Consider the following 22,059-nt stretch of genomic DNA (forward strand, 5'->3'; position numbering starts at 1 on the left):
TATATATATATATATATATATATATATATATATATATATATATATATATATATATATATATATATATATATATTAATCGCTGCCAAGTCGCGATTGCACGGCAGCTTAACACATAAAGTAGAAAACCTATTCAGTTCCATTAGTAAAAAGATAAACTTATGACAGGACGTTTTCAGCACCAATTAAACAAAAATAATACAGTTTATAAAATAAAAAAAAATAATATATATATATATATATATATATATATATATATATATATATATATATATATATATATATATATATATATATATATATATATATATATATATATATATATATATATATATATATATATATATATATATATATATATATATATATATATATATATATATATATATATATATATATATATATATATATATATATATATATATACATAAATACATATATCTGATGCAATTTATAAACAAATTAGTGTTAAAACAATAAAACTGAAGGAGGAATCTAATGAGTTGGCAATTGTTATCAACATCATCAGTATATTCCTGGCTTCCCGCCATTGTTGTCTGCAGAGCTCTAGCCGCTATCCACGCTATAGTTTGAATTTTCTCTATTGCAGATGGTACTGCCGTGTCAGCATATAGAAAGTCTGTAATAATGTAAAGGCGGAGTCAGATAGGGCAAATTTCTCCGTTTTTGCTGCTGAGACCGGCGACACAGCAAGTATGGTGTCACACAAGGACTGGACTATTGTGTTGACCCCTCTTCAGCCACTTTATTTTACCTTAATTAAAAAAAGAATAATAATAATAATAATAAATAAATAAATAAATAGGTGTTATTATATACGACTGTTTTTTTTTTTTTTTTTTTTTTTTCTTTTTTTTTTTTTAGTGGCTTTCGGTTTGATGATGGAACAAGGCTCTTTCTCTCTACTTGGGAACACCTATAGGCAATGTGGCGTTGGCTCCACAGGCTTCGCTCTGCTGGCCATAGTCATTGGTTAATCACTCCGGGGTTAAGGTGGCAACGGCGCCAGCAGGTCCTACAGCCAACACCCCAAGTACCAACTAATAGTCAGGATTCACTATAGGCTAATTAATTTGTGCTGAGCTTTCACACTTCAGCAAAACTTAGCGCAGGACTATCAGGCGCATAGTTTATTTTGTCAGCTGCACCTGTCAAATAAGCGCTATAAATAATTTCACATACCACGCAATCAAATCATAAGCACACTCTGCCACATATATTTCGTTAGGAAAGTTTTATAGATGATAATTTTACTCGTAAAGTACGACTATATATCTTTACTTTACATGTACAGCTTGTAGTACGACGTATGACTTCAAATACACCCATGAAGTCCATCACCACAGCCGTTTTTCATTCTTCCCGACAGCAGAAAACGAGCTGCTTGACGCCATCTGCTAGTCAGTTTGGCCAACCGGCAGGAAGCTGGGAGAAATTTGTTCTGTGTAACGCCGCCTTTAGTGTAAAAAGGATTCATGAACTTGTAGAGATAGGTGTCGGGTCAAATCGGGGCTAAAAGAAGGGAAGGTCTAGTGCCTGGTGGACTAAGCTGTGTGCATTGCATGACGGTGCATTACGATGTTCTCGCCCCGATGTTTTCGGGGCGAGAACATCGTGATAGAAAAGTGATTTGCAACAGCGCTTTAGTGATGCTAGTCAACACTGGAGAAATAACGGGAATTGTTAGAAATGAGTAGTTAAGAATGTTAATTTGGTGCATAATGTAATGTTATGTGGTGCCACGTGGGACACAGTCACAGTTCTGCCAGGATTACGCCATCATATGGCAAAGTAAGGGTGTGGACAGCAGCTGCCATTATTTTCTATTTTTTCTTTTAGTTGTTAAATATTCCGAAGTATGCCTGAACAGGGATATGGAGATGATGCTAACAACCTTCGAATTTCAAGACAATGGCACTTTATGTTTCTTAGATTAGAAAAAAAAAAAGTAAATAAATATATAATCGTGATAGTTCTCATGGTAATGTACTCGTATTCCGCGGTTATTGGTGGATATATATATATATATATATATATATATATATATATATATATATATATATATATATATATATATATATATATATATATATTTTTTTTTTTTTTTATTATTAGGTGTGTTTTCAACTAACTTCCTGTTTCTTCCATAAATCAGTAGCTTTCTCTCTTTCCCTTCCCCTTTTAAAGTAGATTTACGAGAAAATCAGTTAGCAAAGATTCATTCAAAACATGCAGAAGTATACCAGACAAATATATTTAATGTCAACATGTGTGAGTATTACACTCTCCCTTCCAGAACTCCATGGCGCCCCGAGGCGCCCACAAGGGACCCACGAACTTAAAAAAAAAAAAAAAAAAAAAAATCACCAGTGTCGTTTCCCTAGTCTCTCTTCACCAGCACTAAATAGGAACCAGGTATAAGCTGAGATTTGTGACCCTCCCTCTTGGGAAGGAGGATGTCATGGTCAACCCTGTCCCAGGTTAAAATGAACTTATCCACCACAGGCTCAAAATGTACAAGAAACAAATGAGTACAGTGGCCTGGCGCATATATATATATATATATATATATATATATATATATATATATATATATATATATATATATATATATATATATATATATATATATATATATATATATATATATATATATATATATATATATATATGCCTTGTAGGCTGCTAGAAATGTCACTGGTGATTTTTTTTTATTTTCTTTTTTTAAGTTAGTGGGTCCCTTGTGGGCGCCTCGGGGCGCCATGGGGTTCTGGAAGGGAGAGTGTAATACTCACACATGTTGACATTAAATATATTTGTCTGGTATATTTCTGCATGTTTTGAATGAATCTTTGCTAACTGATTTTCTCATAAATCTACTTTAAAGGGGGGGAAGGGAAAAAGAGAAAGCTACTGATTTTTGGAAGAAACAGCAAGTTTGTTGAAACACCTAAAAAAAAAAAAAAAAAAAAAAAAAAAAAAAAAAAAAAAAAAATATATATATATATATATATATATATATATATATATATATATATATATATATATATATATATATATATATATATATATATATATATATATATATATATATATATATATATATATATATATATATATATATATATATATATATATATATATATATATATATATATATACCAGCAGTAAATAGGAACCAGGTATATATATATATATATATATATATATATATATATATATATATATATATATATACCTAGTTCCTATTTACTGCTGGTAAAGAGAGACTAGGGAATAAAGATACAAGCCTATCCTGCATCGCTCTGCATATGGGTTGTAAATGACCACAGGTCGATTTGAATATTTTCACCTCTCAACTCTATATTGGTCAAAATGAATAAAATACCTTTAAAGTGTTGTGCAAATTTAACCATTCAAATTGCTTGTAAGGACAAGAACTATATATTGAACTTAAACCTAACACTAACCTCAGTTGCATGCTGCCTGCAGTAGTCTGGTTATCGTACTAAAGAGTTGAGTGCATGTGTATGTGAATGCCTTGTCTCAGCTACCCTTCTAGGGAGGAGGGTGCCAGCTGCCTTCATCTTGTGGGAGACTTCAGCCTGGTATATAGATAGGTAGTGTAATTTGTACCACCACAACAGCTATGCCACTACTATTTTGAACATTAATTCAGAAATAAAATAATTAAAACAATTTATTTCCAGGCTTCTTCATGTACCAAGGTGTTCAAGTAGTAATTATTTTGATAGATATAGTTTAGATTTTTCTTTTCTTTCCTTCTTTTTTTATGTAGGAGGGACACCAGATAAGGGCAACAAAAATACAATATAAAAAAAAGGCCCACAGAGATGCCAGTCCCTGAATAGGGCTCAAAGCAGTAGTAAAAAATTAAAGGATAAATGTCATAAAACATCCTTCTTGAAAGAATTCCAGTCATAGGAAGGTGGAAATACAGAAGCAAGCAGGAAGTTTGAGAATACTGGTTAACTCTTGCATTAGAGAGGTAGACAGAATAGGGGTGAGAGAAAGAAGAAAGTCTTGTGCAGTGAGGCAGTGAGAAGAGGGGAGGCATGCAGTTTGCAAGATTAGAAGACCACTTAGCATGAAATAATGGTAGAGGATAGCAAGGAATGCAACACTGTGGTGATGAGAAAGAGGCTGAAGACAGTCAGTTAGAGGAGAGGAGGTGATGAGACGAAAAGCTTTTGATTCCATCCTGTCTAGAAGAGCGGTATGAGTGGAACCCACCCCAGACATGGGAAGCATACTCCATACATGGACAGATAAGGCCCCTGTATAGAGGTAGCAGCTGGAAGGGTGAGAAAAACTGGCAGAGATGTCTCAGAATACCTGACTTCATAGAAACTGTTTTAGCTAGAGATGAGATGTGAAGTTTTCAGTTTAGATTATAGTAAAGAACAGACTGAAAATGTTCAGTGTAAAAGATAGGGAAAGCTGAGTGTCACTGGAGAAGAGGGGATAGTTGTCTCGAAGATTATATTGAGTTGATAGATTGAGGAATTGAGTTTTTGAAGCATTGAACAATATTAAGTTTGCTTTGCCCCATTCAGAAATATTAGAGAGATCAGGAGACAGGCATTCTGTGGCTTTCCTGCATGAACTGTTTACTTTCTGAAGGGTTGGACGCCTGTGAAAAGACATGGAAAAGTGCAGGGTGGTATCATCAGTGTAGGAGTGGATAGGACAAGAAGTTTGGTTTAGAAAATTATTGATGAATAATAGAAAGAAAGTGAGTGACAAGACAGAAACTTGAGGAACACCACTGTCAATAGATTTAGGAGAAGAACATTGACCATCTACCACAGCAGCAACAGAACGGTCAGAAAGGAAACTTGAGATGAAGTTACAGAGAGAAGGATAGAAGCTGTAGAGGGTAGTTTGGAAATAAAAGCTTTGTGGCAAAAGCTTTAGATAGGTCTAAGGCAACAGCAAAAGTTTCACCAAAATCTCTAAAAGAGGATACTCAGTAAGGAAAACCAGATCATCATCAGTAGAGTGGCCTTGACAGAACCCATACTGGTGATCGGATGGAAGGTTGTGAAGCAATAGATGTTTAAGAATCTTCCTGTTGAGGATAGATTAAAAAAACTTTAGATAGGCAGGAAATTAAAGCAACAGAACAGTAGTTTGAGGGATTGGAATGGTCTCTCTTTTTTTTTTTTTCTCTTTTTTTAGGAATAGGCTGAATGTAGGCAAACTTCCAGCAAGAAGGAAAGGTAGATGTTGACAGACAGAGCTGAATGAGTTTGACTAGGCAAGGTACAAGCATGGAGGTGCAGTTTCGGAGAACAATAGGAGGGACCCCATTGTGTCCATAAGCCCTCTTAGGGTTTAGGCTAGCAGAGGGCATGAGAAACATCTTTGTGAAGAATTTTAATAGGTAGTATGAAATAGTCAGAGTGTGGATGAGAGGGAGGAACAAGCCCTGAATCATCCAAGATAGAGTTTTTAGTAAAGATTTCAGCAAAGAGTTCAGCTTTAGAGATAAATGTGATAGCAGTGGTGCCAGCTGGTTGAAATAAAGGAGGCAAAGAAGAAGAAGCAAAGTTATTCAAGGGGAGATAGATCTTGAAAATTTTTGACACTTTCTATTAATGAAGGAGTTTTTGGCTAGTTGGAGAACAGACTTGGCATGGTTCTGTGCAAAAATATAGGGCATGAGATTCTGGTGATGGAAGGCTCAATTATCTCTTGTGGGCTACCTCTTTATCATATATAGTGTGAGAACAGGCTGTGTTAAACCAAGGTTTGGAAAGTTTAGGTCAAGAAAGAGAGTGAAGAATGTACACCTCCATGCCAGACACTATCTAATATGTGCTCGGCACATATTAGATATGTGACTAGCTCTGATATGTGCTCGGCACACAGAGATGGGTCTCTGACATGGAAGCAGTAGTCTTTCCAAAGAGAATCAGCAAAATATCTCCTCAGGTCCCCCAAGTAGCAGAGGCAAAATGCCAGAGGCACCTCTGCTTAGGGAGATGCTGGGGAGGGATTAGAGCAATAGGACAAGATACAGATATGAGATTGTGATTGGAGGAGCGCAACAGAGAATATAGGGTAACAGCATAAGCAGAAAGATTAGAGTTTAGGAAAAGGTCAAGAAAGTTGGGCATGTCTCCAAAATGGTCAGGAATACGAGTAGGTTGTTGCACCAGTTGCTCTAGGCCATGGAGTTAAAGGCAAAGTTAAAGGCTAGTTCACCAGGATGGTCAGTGAAGGGAGAGTAAAGCCAAAGCTGGTGATGAACATTGAAGTCTTTAAGAATGGAGATCTCTGCAAAAGGGAAGAGAGTCAGACTCTGTAGATACTGGAGAACTCAGAAGATTCAAGAACGTGGGTACGAGAGCAGATTAAGTTGTTGCGCATATAAATGCAACATCCAACTTTGGAGTGAAAATGAGGATAGAGAAAGTAGGAGGGAACAGAAAAGGGGCTACTGTCAGTTGCCTTAGGCATCTGTGTTTCAGTGAGGAAAAAAAAGATGAAGTTTAGTAGAAGAGAGGTGGTGTTCTACAGATTGAAAATTAGATATAAGGCTGCAAATGCTGCAGAAGTTAATGAAGAAAAAGTTGAGGGGGTGTCAAGATATTTAAGGTTAATACCAGGAGAGTAGTCCGACCTTGGGACATTTGTGGTCCCCCCCCCCGATGGGGACCCAGAAGCTGGTGTAAGGAGTCGCGATGATAATTTTGAATTTTGAATGAAGGGTGTGTATGTAATTAGGTGCTTGTTGTTTTGTATGAAGGAAGAGTTGTCTTTAGAGGGCAGGCTGTGACTGCCCCCCCTGTATTGTGAGACACAAAGGGAAACGTTCAGTGAGGTCACAGCTGGTTTAATGATAGGTTCACAGCACCCCCTGATCCAATGCTTTAGACCTCACTGGGAGTAATTATAATTTTGGCAGGTGCCTACTGCCTCCTCCGTCAATTGATATAGTACCAGTAATTTTTAAACACACCCCTATATTTTTCTGTGCCCTTGTTCTGTCATCTCTTGGCACAGCAATTTAGCAGGATTTTTATTTATTCATTTTATTTTATTTTATTGTATTTTAATCAATTAATTAATTAATTTATTTATTTATTAACTAATTGATTTATATATGAAATTATTTATTATTAATTAATTAATTAATTAATTAATTAATTTATTTATTTATTAGATAATTAATTAATTTATTTTTTGCCTTGGCCTGTAATTTTTATAGAAAAAAAAAAAAAAATGCAGTGATTATTATCCTAACCAGAAGAGTATATCAAGTTGCTTAATAGGGAAGATGTTTTAAAAAACCGTATAGCTTCATTCTATACATATCAAGATTTGCTAAGTGTATGTACTTATAAATCAAAGTAGTTTATTCCAGCATCTGCCTCCCCTTGCTTTGCAATGCCCTTGAAGGGATGCCCAAGATAGAAATGCTTTCATGTCTCTTGGTATAGTAATCATTGGTTCTGTACTGGGATATCAGATATGCTTCATGGCTACTTTTTTTTTAATTTTTTTTATTTATTTTTTTTATTTTTGGGGGGCAGTAAGTTTTTAAATTTTAATTGCTTTCCATTTCTCTCTCTCTCTCTCTCTCTCTCTCTCTCTCTCTCTCTCTCTCTCTCTCTCTCTCTCTCTCTCTCTCTCTCTCTCTCTCCAGAAAAGAACTGAAAGTTGCATGATAGATGTTTGCATGTTTCATGTCACTACTGGACAACAGTTGGCATGTGGTCATTTGAGCCCCATTAGTAATTGCAGGTTTTGTGAGAGCAGTAATATAGAGTTGAGTTGAACTATGAATGCTATAATTTCACCTGTCACTGTACCAATGCCAGCCTTTGTAACTGCCCTAATTTTAACTATGAATTGATTGAAAAGGAAACTGCCTTCAGCTAATTTTTTTTTTTATAGTAAGTTTTTTTCCCTCATCTTTACAAATCTACATGCATATGGGTGTGTGTAGACAAATAATATTTATTTGGATTAGTCTAAATAGACAGAGATATTTGTGGAATTTGTTTAGGGTATAGCTTTTGAATAGTTAAAAAACAAATTCATTATTTGACTTTAGTTTCTGATTATGTTAATGTAATCCAAGCATGCAAATCATTCATTTAGAATTAGGGCAGAATTCAAGATTGGCCAATAGGCCTTCACACCTAGTTATATCAAATGCAGATCACTCATTACACTGTTATCTCAATATCCTTAAGTATCAGTGATTCCTGTTTCACCTATTGTCCTGCCAAAGAAAAAGTGTTACTGTATGTAAAGTGTATGTACCTCACGTCATTATTTCTCGGCATTTATAAGTGAAATGTTCAATAGTTTTCTGTTTGCATGAAAACGTGTAATATGTGTAAGTATCAGTATTCAATGCTATATTAAGCACCGAAGCCGATGCTCACTTGTTAGTAGTGTGGTGTTAACCTGCTGGTCACCTGCGGGCATCACTCACGGCCAAGTCGCGCTCAGACAAAGACGGGCAGGATGGTGACCGAGGTAAATACTTTAATTTTGCAGTAAAAACTGATTGTCATTGTGCCAAGTTAATTGCATGTATTGTTAATGAATATTGTAATATGTTGAAAGTGTTTAATATCCGTGTATAATGTTATTTTGTAAGAAATTGAGACCGAGAACTTGTTCGCAGTTCTTACGGTCATGCCTACCTTATCAATAAACGTGTCAGGGAGAACTGCCTTTCCTCGACTCTACGATGATGGGTGTGATCAGTAAAACAGATCACCTGAGAGCCAATTGATGCCCAGCCGGTGCGGCTACAGTAAGAACTCGACCTACAAGCAAGAAATTGGCTCCATGTGAAACCGTAGCAAGAGTGAGTCACAGGACGAGGGGACGCTGACGTAAGCCTATAGGTTGACCTTTGAAGCCCTGGGGTCAGCTCTCCCCTTGACGACAACCACTCCCTTCTACCCACTGTGCCTCGCCACCATTTTGTAGAACCCATGGTCACAGGCAAGAAAATATAATAGTATGTATGTGCACTGAATTGAGTGGCCTAAGTGAAAATTACCCACAATTAGCTAGTATTAGAGTGGTAATTTTAATTGCTCTTTCAGTGTCTCAGTATTGACACAATTAGGTAAGTTGTTAGATATGTCTGATACTGAGGAAATTAATGCCGTAGATGGCCTTAGGGAAGGTGAGGGTGAGCAAGTGGACAAGGGTCAAGCTTGTAATGAAGAAGTTAGTGTCAGGGAGCGAGTGCCGACCGACAAAGGAAGAGAATATCAAGTCAGTGTAACCAAAGGAGAGCAGAGTCCTGTAAGTGTAAATGGAGCAGTGTTACCAGCAAAATTAAGAAAGGACTAAAAATTGTAATTAGCCCCTTTGAATTAGAGCCCATGTCAAGTGAAGTAATAGAGGCATTTCATCAGTATTATGTGGAATACACAAAACTGGTGGAACTAGAGCCAGAAAAGTCAGAGAAGCTAAATGAAGAGCTGGAACACAATCAACGAGTTCACCATGAAATATTAGAAAGTATAGAATGTAAAAGAAAAGAGTTAAAGAATGACAAAGGATCAATTTGTTCTAGTAAACGGTCTAGGCATTCTAGAGTCTCATCTACTTCATCACGTTCATCAGCACAAAGAAAGCAAGAAGCAGCAGCAAAGGTAGCCAGACTTAGAAAGGAAATGGAATATCATGATAGTTTAGCAGAGGCAGAAGTTAGGTTAGCTAGAGACCAGGCAATGTTTGCAAAGAAAAGGAAAGAGAGAGATTTAGCAGTTGCTAGTGCAGAACTTAATGCTCTTAGCTTAGTTGAAGAAGAAGTAAAAATGCTTCCAGGTAATGATGAAAGTGTAGAGAAGCAAAGTTATCTTCAACAATACATAGAGTCACAAAATGAAATGAAAGCACAAGCAATTGCAAATCAACAAAGTGACAGTGCCATGCCTCACAAATATGTTACATTCCATGACCCACAGGAACCTTCTTCTTGCAATAGAGATAATGAATTGATGACAAATGAAGTAGATGGACAAATATTTAGTGAACCTCAGGCAATAAATCTCAACCCTACAGCTCAGAGTCTCATACCAAGCTCTCGTAGACACACTCATAATGTCAACATGCCTAATAATGTGAGACAGAATCATCAATCCTTTTCCCATCCTGGGGGAACCTTTGCAGTCAATATACCTGATCCCAAGTGGAGCCTCCCTCCAATAGAACCTAACACCTTTGATGGAGAACCCATGGAATTTCCAAGTTGGTTGAAAAACTTTGAAACTTATGTAGAGTCTAAAACTTCTATTGGTAGAGAGAGACTTGCCTACTTAGACAGGTATACAACTGGTGAGGCAAAGGATGCCATTAAAATGTTAATGCACTTTAACTCCGATGCTGACTATGTGCAGGCAAAGAAAATTCTTAGGGATAGATTTGGAAACAAAAGCATCATAGCTGATGCTTACACAGAAAAGTTAATGAATTGGCTACCAATCTCTCCGCATTATGGTCCAGCATTAACAGCATTCTCAGATTTTTTGAAGTGCTGTTTAGCTGCAATGAAACACACTTCTTATTTGTCATTTCTGAATGACCCGAGAGAGCAGAGAAAGGTGCTAGCAAAACTCCCTGAACATATTGTTCATGACTGGAGAAAGCAAGTAATGATATATCTTGATACTAACAGTAATAACAACACTCCTAGTAGCAATGAAGAGCACCACCCACCCTTTGAAATGTTATGTGAATTTGTCCGGAAAGAAGCAAAAGGAGCAAGCAATCCATTTGTTTCCTGGAATTCAGTAAGTAGGGAAGTAAATGACTGGATCAAAACTCACACAAGGGCAACCAATTGGAAACCAAGGGAATCAAACATCATAACAAAGAATAGAGGGAGTAGAACTTTCATGGCTAAAGCAATTGAGGAAAAACCAATGTGGTCATTCCAAAGTAAAGTAAATGTACAAGCCAACAAACAGTATCCCAAGGACCAGGAAAGGAAAGGACGATTCTGTCACTACTGTACAAAGGATCATGATTTAGATGATTGCAAGGAATTTGCCAAACTTTATGGTAATACTAGGTACAAATTTGCTAAAGAAAAAAGGTTATGTACAGGGTGTCTAAAAATGGGTCACAAAGGAAAGGATTGTAGAAGAAGGAAAGTTTGTAAAGTATGTCAGAGATACCATCCCACAGCTCTTCACAATGATGATATGACAAGAACTGAGAGCCAAGAGGTGCCAGCACAAGCAACTCAGCCTAAAGATGATAAACCCACAGTAGTAGCAAATAAGGTCAAAGTTACAGAATCAGTGACACATGACATGCACACCATGATAATTCCTGTATGGTTACATCATGTTAGTAATGAAGAGAATAAAGTTTTAGTGTATGCCCTGCTGGATGAGCAGTCTGATGCTTCCTTCATCAAGGAAAGCACTCTGAATAAATTGGGAGTTAGCAGACCATCATTGTCACTTAATATCCACACAATAAGTGGAAAACAAATCACTGATTCTACCAAAATTCATGGACTTAAAGTGAGGTTATAATGAAGAAGTGGAAATATCAATCCCCTCAGCATATTCAACAGAAAACATTTCAGCTGGACAGAGTCAGATACCAAGGCCCAAGACTGCTTGTGACTGGCCCCACTTAAAGGCAATCTCTGACAAACTAATGAAATATGACCCAAATGTTGACATAGGACTCCTCATTGGTCTTGATTGTGCAGAAACCATTATGGCAGAAGAGCAAATAGCAGGTGATAGCAAGAAGCATCCCCATGCTCATAGAACAGAGCTAGGTTGGGGGATCATTGGTAGAATCTCACCCCATTCAAGTCCATTGGAGGATACAGTGGTAGTCTACAGAACAGTGACACAAGAAGTAGAAATCAATGAAGAAAAGAGGGTTAATTTCTTAGTGGTTCCTACTAAAACCAAAGAGATGATTAATCCTTCTCAAGTGAGAGATATGTTTAAACTTGACTTCAGTGATAGAAAGTCAGCTGACACTCCATTATCATATGAAGATAAAAGGTTTATGAGTAAGATGAAAGAAAGAGTACATCAGCTGAAGGATGGCCATTATGAGTTGCCCCTTCCTCTTAAAGATGATAACGTCAAGCTTCCAAACAACAAACTATTAGCAGAGCAGAGACTCAATAAGTTAAGAGCTAAACTTGAGAAGGATAATCAACACAAAGGTGATTACAAAGTGTTTATGGATGATATGATTACAAAAGGTTATGCAGAGGTTGTACCGACAAAGGATTTAGTTAGGAATGATGGTAAGGTCTGGTACATTCCACATCATGGAGTCTATCATCCGAGAAAGCCAAAGAAGTTGAGAGTTGTCTTTGACTGTAGTGCAAACTACAGGAACCAGTCATTAAACAGTCACCTGTTACAAGGCCCAGACCTTACCAACAAACTTATGGAGTGTTGTGTAGGTTTAGGCAAGAAAGCATTGCACTTGTATGTGATATAGAAGCAATGTACCATCAAGTGAAGGTCAACCCAGAACACAGAGACATGTTAAGATTCCTTTGGTGGGAAAATGGTGACCTTAATAATGAGATAGCTGAATACAGGATGACAGCTCACCTGTTTGGAGCTACATCATCTCCAAGTGTAGCCAACTTTGCACTTAAGAAAGCTGCAGATGACTACGGGTGTGGATCTGATGCAGTCAAGTTTGTAAGAAACAACTTTTATGTTGATGATGGTTTGAAGTCAGTAGCTACAATGGATGGAGCTGTCACTCTTATTCAGCAGAGCAAAGAATTATGTTACAAGGGAGGTTTTAACCTTCATAAGTTCTTGTCAAACAACAAAGATGTATTAGCTGCAATTTCTCCTCATGAGAGAGCAGATGGAATTAAAAGTTTGGATTTTAGTAAGAATGAAGACACACTGCCTATAGAAAGAACTTCGGGAGTTGAGTGGTGCATAGAATCTGACACATTTCAATTTAGAATAAAATTGAAAGACAAGCCACTCACCAGGAGAGGCATTCTGTCAACAGTGAGCTCTATATATGATCCATTAGGTCTAGTGTCACCTCTCATACTGACTGGAAAGCAAATTTTACAAGAATTATGTAAGAATGCAGTTGAATGGGATGATGAGGTGCCAGATTATGTCAAACCTAAATGGATAAAATGGAAGGATGAGCTGCACAAACTAGATCAGTTAAAGGTACCTAGATGCTACAAACCCGATGACTTTGGGGAAGTAGAAAAGGTTGAACTCCATCACTTTTCAGATGCCTGTCAAGAGGGATATGGCCAGTGCTCATATATTAGATTAATTAGCATGACTGGCTAAATTCATTGTGCATTAGTAATGGCAAAGTCACGTGTCACACCTCTAAAAACCATGACAATTCCCAGACTAGAACTAGCAGCAGCAGTGGTGTCAGTTAGAATCCATAAACTCTTGAAGGGAGAACTTGAGTATAATAATGTGGAAGAAGTATTTTGGACAGACAGCAAATAGTCCTTGGTTACATTGCAAATGAAGCAAAGAGATTCCATGTACGAGTATATGTTGCAAATAGAGTAGAAACAATAAGAGATCACACCACCAGATCAGTGGAAATTTGTAGAGACGCAGTATAACCCAGCAGATCATGCATCTAGAGGCATGACAGCAGATGAATTGTGTAATAGCAAGATCTGGTGGAATGGCCCAGAATTCCTTTGGCAACATAGCAAAATGGATAGCCATTCCCAGTACAAGGTCATAAATGAGAATGATCCTGAAGTGAAGAAAGTTGTATGCCATGCTGTAGGTACACAACAGCCCACAGATATACTAGAAAGACTTAAGTATTTTTCTGATTGATTTAAAGCAAAGAGGGCAGTTGCTGTATGCCTCAAGCTTCTGAACAGCTTCAGAGGAAAAGGTGATGGCACTACTAAAGTAAAGGGAAACACATATGAGCCAGTAAATGTAGCAGAAGTGTCAGAAGCTGAAAATGTAATTATAAAACAACTGCAAGCAAAGGCATTCCAAAAGGAGATAAATGTACTGAAATCATCTGCTAACCATAATTCTTTAATTAAAGGAGACAATGGCAAAGGAACAAAAGTGATAGACAAGACCAGTTCCCTCTATAAGTTAGATCCCTTCATTGACAAAAATGGTATCATGAGAGTAGGAGGAAGATTGAAGCTTTCTAATCAGACAGATGAATCCAAACATCCAGTCATCCTCCCCAAAACATCACACATAACACAGCTGATAATATGCCACCATCACAAAAGGACAAATCATCAAGGCAGGGGCATAACTTTAAATTAAATCAGGTCATGTGGATACTGGATAGTAGGAGGATCATCCCTAGTATCAAGGCACATTTCAAAGTGCATTATCTGTCATAAAGTTAGAAGTACAACACAGGGACAGAAAATGGCAGACCTGCCTATTGACAGACTAGAACCATCACTTCCTTTTACATACTCAGCAGTAGATTTCTTTGGCCCTTTCTATGTCAAAGAGGGGCGTAAGGAGCTTAAAAGATATGGAGTGCTCTTTACTTGCATGGCATGTAGAGCTGTGCACATAGAGACAGCCAACAACATGGATACAAGTTCCTTCCTAAGTGTATACCATCGCTTTGTAGGACGAAGAGGGCCCGTAAGACAGTTGAGATGTGACCAAGGAACTAACTTTGTAGGAGCCAAATCAGAGTATGAGAAATGCTTGAAAGAATTAAATAACAATAAAGTCAGACAAGAACTCATGAAAGATCAGTGTGACTGAATTGTTTTTAACATGACTGTACCCAATTCCAGTCACATGGGAGGTGTTTGGGAGAGGCAGATACACACAGTGAGAAATGTACTGTCTGTGTTACTTGATCAGCATGGTACCCAGTTAGATGAGCAAGATCTGAGAACCTTCTTAGTTGAAGCAGAAAATATAGTTAATGGTCGTCCCCTAACTGTGGACCACCTTAACTCCCCAGAAAGTCCTACACCGTTGACACCCAGTAATTTGTTAACTATGAAAACAAAGGTAGTACTGCCTCCTCAAAGCATTTTCATTAAGAAGGACCTGTACTGCATAAAGAGATGGCGCAGAGCACAATACCTGGCCAACCAGTTCTGGTCCAGGTGGAAAAAGGAGTATGTGCAATTCCTACAACTTAGAAATAAGTGGACAACACCAAAGAGGAATCTTAGTGTAAATGACATAGTTATCGTCAAAGATCATAATGTAGCAAGGAACCAGTGGAAACTGGGAAGAGTAACAGAAGTATCTCTTGATCATGATGGCCTAGTAAGAAAGGTTAAGGTCCTGGTTTCAGACTGTAATCTCGACAACCAGGGAAGACACATAAAGGCAAACAGGACCATCATAGAGAGGCCAATACATAGTCTAGTATTGCTGTTAGAAGGTAATGCATAATAATAGACCGGAGCATCCCCACCAAGGAGCCAGTGTAACAAAACATATTATGTGCTAATCCTAGTTTTAAGGTACATACTAATGTTGATTTAAGGTAAATTGTTACACAATTTAGGGGAGCCATGTTACTGTATGTAAAGCGTATGTACCTCACGTCATTATTCCTCGGCATTTATAAGTGAAATGTTCAATAGTTTTCTGTTTGCATGAAAACGTGTAATATGTGTAAGTATCAGTATTCAGTGCTATATTAAGCACCGAAGCCGATGCTCACTTGTTAGTAGTGTGGGGTTAACCTGCTGGTCGCCTGCGGGCATCACTCACGGCCAAGTCGCGCTCAGACAAAGACGGGCAGGATGGTGACTGAGATAAATACTTTACTTTTGCAGTAAAAACTAATTGTCATAGTGCCAAGTTAATTGCATGTATTGTTAATGAATATTGTAATATGTTGAAAGTGTTTAATATCCGTGTATAATGTTATTTTGTAAGAAATTGAGACCGAGAACTTGTTCGCAGTTCTTACGGTCATGCCTACCTCATCAATAAACATGTCAGGGAGAACTGCCTTTCCTCGACCATACGATGATGGGTGTGATCAGTAAAACAGATCACCTGAGAGCCAATTGATGCCCAGCCGGTGTGGCTACAAAAAGCTTAGGGGAATCATAGATTGTTTTACTGTTTAGTTTCTCTCACACAGGTAGTGTATCAGTAGCAAAGTGGACTATGTATGTGGTCACTGAATATGTGGAAGAGAAGACAGTTGCAGTTTCCCATTTGTATTGGATTGAGACTGAAAACAAGGTCAGTTTTAGCTACTGGGTTATAGTAGTTAGCTGTAGGAGATTTAGGTTTTTTGCAGATATTAAGCTCTGATGCTGTTTATAATAATGTAGCATAATTTTGTTTATCCAGCACAAATGGCAGGGTACCCTGTCTTGCCATTGTTTTGAGACTTACTCCTGTAGAACTGCCAAAACCCTGTCTCAGCAAGAAGTATTAGAAATAGGAATAAATAAGAGAGAGAGAGAGAGAGAGAGAGAGAGAGAGAGAGAGAGAGAGAGAGAGAGAGAGAGAGAGAGAGAGAGGAATACTAATGTAAAAGGAAATAGAATAGATAGAGAAGTGTAGGATATTGTGACTGTCATGCCCTTTGATGAATTTTAATTATAATGATTTTGTATATATATATATATATATATATATATATATATATATATATATATATATATATATATATATATATATATATATATATATATATACAGTAGACACCTGCCAAAATGATAATTACTCCCAGTGAGGTTTAAAACACTGTTCAGGGGGTGCTGTGAACTTATCATTAAACCCAGCTGTGACCTCACTGAACGTTTCCCTTTGTGTCTCACAACACAAGGGGGCAGTCACAGCCTGCCCTCTAAAGACAACTCCCTTCCTCCACACAAAACTACAAGCACCTAATAACACACACACCCTTCACTCAAAAATTTTAAAATCATAGTGGCGACTCCTACACCAGCCTCGGAGTCCCCATCTGGGGAGGGGACCATAAATGTCCCCAGGTCGGACTGCCTTTCTGTTGACGACCCTAAGTATCTTGACACCCCCCTCAACTTTTTCTTCATTAACTTCTGTAACATTCATGGTCTAAGATCTAATTTTCAATCTGTTGAACACCACCTCTCCTCTTCTAAACCTCATCTTTTTTTCATCACTGAAACTCAGGTGTCTGAGGCAACTGACAGTAGCCCCTTTTCTTTTCCCTCCTACTTTCTTTATCCTCATTTTCGATCCAAAGCTGGATGCTGCGTTTATGTGCGCAGTGACTTAACTTGCTCTCATGCCTACGCTCTTGATTCTTCCGAATTTTCCACCATCTGGCTACGACTACAGAGTCACTCTTAAACTAAATTTACCTGTGCTGTATACCTCTCACCTAACTCCTCTGACTATAAGAAATTCTTTGACTACTTAACTTCCAAAGTGGAGCACATTCTGACTCTCTTCCCTTTTGCAGAGATCTCCATTCTTGGAGACTTCAATGTTCACCACCAGCTTTGGCTTTCCTCTCCCTTCACTGACCATCCTGGTGAACTAGCTTACAACTTTGCTATCCTCCACGACCTAGAGCAATTGGTGCAACACCCTACCCGTATTTCTGACAGTCTTGGAGAAACGCCCAACATTCTTGACCTTTTCCTGACCTCTAATCCTTCTGCTTATGCTGTCACCCTTTCTTCTCTGTTGCGCTCCTCCGATCACAATATCATATCTGTATCTTGTCCTGTCGCTCCAATCCCTCCTCAGGATCCCCCTAAGGCCTAAGCGAAGGTGCCTCTGGCGTTTTGCCTCTGCTAGTTGGGGGGACCTGAGGAGGTATTTTGCTGATTTTCCTTGGAATGACTACTGCTTCCGTGTCAGAGACCCGTCTTTGTGTGCTGAGCGCATAACAGAGGTGATAGTGTCTGGCATGGAGACATACAATCCTCACTTTTTTTCTCATCCTAAACCTTCTAAACCTTGGTTTAACACAGCTTGTTCTTGTGCTATACATGATAGAGAGGTGGCCCACAAAAGGTACTTAAGCCTTCCATCACCAGAATCTCATGCACTTTATATTTTTGCCCGGAACCATGCCAAGTCTGTTCTCCAACTAGCCAAAAACTCCTTCTTAAACAGAAAGTGTCAAAACCTTTCAAGATCTAAGTCCCCTCGTGACTTCTGGCATTTAACCAAAAATATCTCCAATAACTTTGCTTCTTCTTTCCCTCCTTTATTTCAATCAGATGGCACCACTGCTATCACATGTATTTCTAAAGCTGAACTCTTCACTCAAACCTTTGCGAAAAACTCTACTTTGGATGATTCTGGGCTTGTTCCTCCCTCTCCTCCACCATCTGACTACTTCATGCCACCTATTAAAATTCTTCGCAATGATGTTTTCCATGCCCTCGCTGGCCTAAACCCTTGGAAGGCTTATGGACCTGATGGGGTCCCTCCTATTGTTCTCTGAAACTGTGCCTCCATGCTTGCACCTTGCCTAGTCAAACTCTTTCAGCTCTGTCTGTCAACATCTACTTTTCCTTCTTGCTGGAAGTTTGCCTACATTCATTCTGTTCTTAAAAAGGGTGACCGTTCTAATCCCCCAAACTACCGCCTTATTGCCTTAATTTCCTGCTTATCTAAAGTTTTTGAATCTATCCTCAACAGTAAGATTCTTAAACATCTATCACTTCACAACCTTCTATCTGATCGCCAGTATGGTTTCCGTCAAGGCCGCTCTGCTGGTGATCTTCTGGCTTTCCTTACTGAGTCTTGGTCATCCTCTTTTAGAGATTTTGGTGAAACTTTTGCTGTTGCCTTGGACATATCAAAAGCTTTTGATAGAGTCTGGCACAAAGCTTTGATTTCCAAACTACCCTCCTACGGCTTCTCTCCTTCTCTCTGTAACTTCATCTCAAGTTTCCTTTCTGACCGTTCTATTGCTGCTGTGGTAGACGGTCACTGTTCTTCTCCTAAATCTATTAACATTGGTGTTCCTCAGGGTTCTGTCCTGTTACCCACTCTCTTCTTATTATTCATTAATGAACTTCTAAACCAAATTTCTTGTCCTATCCACTCCTACGCTGATGATACCACCCTGCATTTTTCCACGTCTTTTCTTAGATGTCCAACCCTTCAGGAGGTAAACATTTCACGCAGGGAAGCCACAGAATGCTTGACTTCTGATCTTTCAAAAATTTCTGATTGGGGCAGAGCAAACTTGGTATTGTTCAATGCCTCAAAAACTCAATTCCTCCATCTATCAACTTCACACAACCTCCCAGACAACTATTCCCTCTTCTTCAATGACACTCAACTGTCCCCCTCTTCTACACTGAACATCCTTGGTCTGTCCTTAACTTATAATCTGAACTGGAAACTTCACATCTCATCTCTAGCTAAAACAGCTTCTATGAAGTTAGGCGTTCTGAGACGTCTCCGCCAGTTTTTCTCACCCCCCCAGCTGCTAACTCTGTATAAGGGCCTTATCCGTCCATGTATGGAGTATGCTTCACATGTCTGCGGGGGTTCCACTCATACTGCTCTTCTAGACAGGGTGGAATCAAAAGCTTTTCATCTCATCAACTCCTCTCCTCTAACTGACTGTCTTCAGCCTCTCTCTCACCACTGCAATGTTGCATCTCTAGTTGTCTTCTACCGCTATTTTCATGCTAACTGCTCTTCTGATCTTGCTAACTGCATGCCTCCCCTGCTCCCGCGGCCTCACTGCACAAGACTTTCTTCTTTCTCTCACTTCTGTTCTGTCCATGTCTCTAATGCAAGAGTTAACCAGTACTCTCAATCATTCATCCCTTTCTCTGGTAAATTCTGGAACTCCCTGCCTGCTTCTGTATTTCCACCTTCCTATGACTTGAATTCCTTCAAGAGGGAGGTTTCAAGACACTTATTCATCAATTTTTGACCACTGCTTTGACCCTTTTATGGGACTGGCATTTCAGTGGGCATTTTTTTTTATTGGATTTTTGTTGCCCTTGGCCAGTGTCCTTTCTACATAAAAAAAAAAAAAAAAAAAAAAAAAAAAAATATATATATATATATATATATATATATATATATATATATATATATATATATATATATATATATATATATATATTATTTTTTTATTTATTTATCTTTTCTGACATGACTAGTCAGTATTGATTTCCATGGTAGCTTATATTTTGTATCTTTCAGGAAGGGATCTACTATTGGCCAGGAAATGCAAGGGCATCAAAAAAAATTCATTAAGATTGAGCTGACTGACAAAGAGTTGTGGAAGAAGTATAAGTTAGAATATTGTCTACTACAGGTACGGTATTTTTTCTGTACAGTAAAATCCCTCTTATCCGGCATCAATGGGACCGCCGACATGCCGGATACTTGAATAGAAGTGAAATTATGTTCACAATCACCATCCTACACTCACGCATCTTACCATAACAAAGATCAGCTGATTACCGTGCCGCGCGTCGCCATCCGCGCTGCCACCTCACACTCACTAACACACAGTTGTAGCATTGGGCCTGTAATTGTGACTCCTGATCTTTTCAAGCTGAACCACTCGTATAACACTTTGTCCATCTTTTCACCATGATGATACTGCAGTGTGTGACGATTTTCCGCTGCCTTTGGGGTGTCGGTGGCTTTCATGTAATCCCACAACTTTTTCGTTTGAGATTTAATGTCATAAATAGTTGATGAGCCCACACCATATTCCGCCATTAGTTGCTGTCTGCTTTCACTTCTCTCTAATCGTCGACAAATGTCTACCTTCTGCTTAAGTGTAAGCACAACACGCTTCCTCTTTTCTACAACTTTAGGCATGATGAAGGCGTGAAGCAATAAACAGTGCACACGCGGGACTGAGTCACGAGCCGCAGGTGGCGTGATGCAGTACGCTCTGGTGGCGAGGGGACAAAGTATGCATCGCGCGGGAATTTTAATCGATTTAATGAGTACACATTGATTTTTTTATTGATTTTAAGGCTCAGGGAAAAATGTGCCGGATACTTGAAGCTGCCGGATACTCGAATGCCGGAAGAGAGGGATTTTATTGTATATACATATAGTAGAAATTCTCTATTTTGCAATTACTAATTTTGTATTTATTCATTCAGATTATAATAGTTTGAAATAACAAACTTAATTTGCAAGAATACTCAGAATAAAACATCTAAGGTGAAGATTACTAATCCATTGCATTGCATTGCATTACAGAAGAATGAATAATGCATTTGTCTTTAGAATATCCAAACTGCATTTTGTCTCCACATAAAGAGATTTATTTGGCTACTAAATTAACTTATATGAATATAGATGACCTTCTAGCAGTATGAAGGTAAGCACAATGTGCTGAAAGGACTTCCAATATTGAGTTAGAGGCTGAGGAACCTGTGAGAAAGTGCAAGCAGAATACCAGATACTCCCCAGGTGCGTCATCTCCTGATGCTAGTGCAGGTTTGTAGTAATAGCAGTTGCTGTCCCAAGATGCCTACTATGGGAATCCTACAATATGCCATTCTTTGGTTTGACAATACACCTCTTGAGTGAAGTGATATTTAAGTTATGTGTCCGTGTGGCATGTGTTGGTCAGTGGGATGATAGCATCAGCATAGGTGACAAGGTTCTTGCTACTTCTCAGTGTTAATAAGTGAAAACTTTGCAGATGAAAATTAAAATGTGCCACCAAAGAAAACAAGTAGACACACTCAGCAAACCAGTTGTGTGAATTTACAATCTCCTCCAGTTTTCTCTGGGATACTAGTTGCAAGTAATGCAGATATGCTAACTGATTTTTACTACATATTGTAATTTTTCTTCAAGGTTGAACATGGTTGACTTATTATCTCCTCAGTGTAAAACTACCTCCTTTTTTATTTTTTATCATCTGGGAAACTTTACAGGTGAGCATGAACATGGGCTACTGAAGGAAGCAAGTAGAGAAACTCATCTTACTGGTAATGTCTAAGTCCCATTGGGACACTAGTCACATATAATGCAGGTATAGTAAATATTTTGTAATGCAAATATTGCTGAATTAATGAGCTCAGTCCTTGGCCATCATCTGATTCAAGCT

At 38.2% G+C, this 22,059-nt stretch overlaps 1 protein-coding gene and 1 long non-coding RNA gene across 4 annotated transcripts in view; one reads left to right on the forward strand and one right to left on the reverse strand.

The window, feature by feature from the left end:
• Positions 1–22,059, reverse strand: part of LOC135102788 (clumping factor A-like) — a 65,161-nt gene that overhangs the window by 25,765 nt on the left and 17,337 nt on the right. The window lies entirely within an intron of this gene.
• On the forward strand, positions 1,388–20,404 carry LOC135102789 (uncharacterized). Its single transcript, XR_010269786.1, has 3 exons — positions 1,388–1,511; positions 16,142–16,241; positions 20,178–20,404. It is a non-coding gene; the product is annotated as an uncharacterized LOC135102789 (long non-coding RNA).

This window comes from Scylla paramamosain, chromosome 8 (genome assembly GCF_035594125.1).
Source record: "Scylla paramamosain isolate STU-SP2022 chromosome 8, ASM3559412v1, whole genome shotgun sequence".
Taxonomy (NCBI): Eukaryota; Metazoa; Arthropoda; class Malacostraca; order Decapoda; family Portunidae; genus Scylla; species Scylla paramamosain.